Genomic DNA, 3,315 nt, shown 5'->3' on the forward strand with positions numbered 1-3,315 from the left:
GGAAATTTGGAAACCCCCCAGATAGGTCTCTGGATCCGCCACTGTATACAATAATAATGATACAATAATAATATACAACATTTGATACAGCGCCCTATATCAAAATTCGCTTTACAGTATATAGATAAACAATTTATACAATACGCTTTACATTATAATCAATAAAATTTTGCGGAATTTGTAGGAGTTGTCTTATCAGGCGCTAACTACTAGTCCTATGCCACCTGGCTAATATCTCCCTATGTGTGTATGCATGCGTGTGTGCTGGAGATGTAATGAACATTATTGACTTCAAATGAGAATAAGAACAGTAGCGCATTCCATTTAGCGGATCGCCTGGTTTGTTTCGGCACACATGGAACGTTCCGATAGAAAGATAACTTCTCATAATGTATATGGCCATGTAAAATATAAAATCCAGGTAATGTCACGTCCTCAAATAAAGTACCGCGGTAGTGACAAAGAATCAATAAGATACACTACTCAGCGTCATTCATATCACACGGGAAAATAGAATATTTCCGAATAGAATCATGATTGATGACTATATAGAACTTACCCAGAATCTTTACTAACTTGCATATCGGAGAAATTCAAAGTGATCTGTTGCCTTATTGTAACACTTGAGATAATTATCTTTTGTTACACCTCTACTCCTTCCTTTCGCCGGCGTCTCTCTGGCACTCTCCCTTATATGACCTGACCTGTAGCGAGACTAACACTATTAACGACCATTTTTCTGTTCTTTCTTACATAAGGATCTCACATGAGTTTTCATTTCATATGAGATTTATGAAAAGAATCTATTTTTTTTTTTCAATTTAGCGAGCCTCTGGCGTGCTAAAATGTAAAATTCGTGACGAGTTTCATAAACTTCATATGAAATGAAAACGAGTGTAAGATCCTTTTTATCACATTATCAAGATTTGTGGCAGTTGTTCGAGTAAAACGACAATTTTCATGCAACCTTGAGATGTAAATGCCGCCATTTTGACCCAAGAGCGGAAGTCTGTGACGTCATATACTTGTCCTAGGCGTGACGTCACAATTGAAACAATTGAAACTTACAACCAATCGCAGGGCTGATAGGTCATATAACATGGGTTAATACACAAAAACATTAGACATGGGTATATTCAGTGGATAACACAATGCATTATGTGATAAAAAATGTATCTGCTATTCTTTATTTTCGACGATGTCTCCATAGAAACCTTCCGCTGGTCACCCCGTTGTTAGATTAATGTGACCGGAGGGATGGTACATGTAACACAACACTAATCAGGCTGATATTTCCAGCTATATGTCGCTCTGAAGAGGCCTGTGGATGGTCCCATCATTTGTAGATACCGTGTTCAAATGACCTTAGCTACGTTTCATGCATGTTTTTATATTAACACTTCAACTGCAAGCTCTCTTATAAGCAGTGCTAGATCAAATTGTGTTCATAGAGCTATGCACGCCATTTGATCAGCGTCTATTACCCCCGCCTCGAATAACACGAGACAACCGATATAATCAAACATTTTGGTGACGTTATTCCAGGAATCTCTTTTTGCACTGACGACACAGACACTCCATTATAAAAAAATAGGAGAGAATTTCTGTATTTAAATTGATATCAACTTAACATTTAGAATGTGAATATAAGAATTGAACGGCATTTTTTCCAATCTTCTTGCTGATACAAGTACGAACGCAAATTGGTCACATGTGTATTTACCATGAAGCCCACTAGGACTTCATGGTATATGTATGTAACCGATTTGCGATCACACACGCATGAAATCGGAAAAAACACCCGTTCAATCTTTATGTAAATTACTCTTCTTTGTTTTTAGACTGTGATGGATTAGATCGAAACTCTGTAATTCGAATCTCTAATTAAAGACGGATTCCCGCTGGTTTTTAAAATTGCTGTAAGGCAAAAAAAAACCAAAAAACAAATAAAGATGTTTGCATCCCTTTTCATGTCTAAAAAAATTGTGTAAGAAGATAACCAGGTTTGTATTTATAATCGTAATATTGACTTTATAGTGCTTCCTTGAAAATTGCCGTAAGCGATTAAAGTAAACATAAATATTTAGGGTAGACATGGTGTTTTGAAGCACTTCAAACTCCCTTTAAAAATTGCCTGTAAGCCAATAAATGATTCCGCTCTTGATATATCACTTCTCTGAGGAGACAGATACAGATCATAAGCGCAAAAGATGTCTGCAAATATTCATATTGTTTGAACATCATGCACACGTTGGGCAGTTATTCGTTATTCCCAAATCAATAACTCATAAATAGTAGCCTAACTAACTGGCGTGTCATAGTTAACTAAGACCACAAAGCAGTAATTCTTATTTCAAAGTTCACCAATAATGAATAACGAACAACTCTCCAACTTAACGTAGTCTTTTGGTAGAATTTTCTTTCGATGACGATGTTTCACGAATACGGTATTTAAAAAAAAAACGGCTTGCACTTTGTGTAAATCTTCACATACCTGCATACCATAGGTTGTTTTTATTTTGTATATAACTCCCAAAATGGTCATGGTCATTCCCAATAACTGAATTTAAAATGACAGATAACACTTAGAGTTAAGCTCAGAGTTAAGAAATAGTTATTCTGATAAAAACAAAAGAATTCAGCACAAAACACAACGCATTGTTCTGTAATTTCGTTGCCGAGCAACTTCAACCATTCAGAACTTCGAATTACAAATGGCGCACCAAATATGGCGGCATGCGACGTCATCCTTTATTTTTTAAATATTAGAACCTCTTTAATAATGAAAAAAAAAATCACAAGAATTCATATCTTTTGAATACTGAAATTTTGCCAAAAACAGCGGGAGCCTGTCTTTAAGCAAAGTAAGTCTTTAATTGTTATTCGAAAATCTGCCTATTCCGTGCAAAGTTCTCTATCCAAGTGTTCCACTTTTGACAGACAAATCCTCTCTGCAACCTGTATCGAGAAGAACATAATTATAATTCTATATACACCCTTGCATTTCGATGACTCCTCCTTTCGGAAATATTGGATTTAGACATATTTTTTTGTATATAAATGTGATCCTTCACCGGAAGTGGCTTCGATTGATATTTTTATATGCGAGTTAACATTGTTTTTTTTTTCTAGGAAAGTCAGTGTGATTGTTATAAACGAGTTCATGTACATACTGGCTTTGCAGTAGCGAAGCCACTGTCCCATTCAACATGCTTTACGCTGTGCCGTTCTATGGTTGGATGAGGAGCGTATGAGTCAATGGAGATATCATAAACAGGGGTTCTATCGATTTTCCTCCTGTGATGCCTCAGCTAC

The sequence above is a fragment of the Mizuhopecten yessoensis genome, unplaced genomic scaffold, assembly GCF_002113885.1.
Source record: "Mizuhopecten yessoensis strain PY_sf001 unplaced genomic scaffold, ASM211388v2 scaffold5503, whole genome shotgun sequence".
Lineage (NCBI taxonomy): Eukaryota > Metazoa > Mollusca > Bivalvia > Pectinida > Pectinidae > Mizuhopecten > Mizuhopecten yessoensis.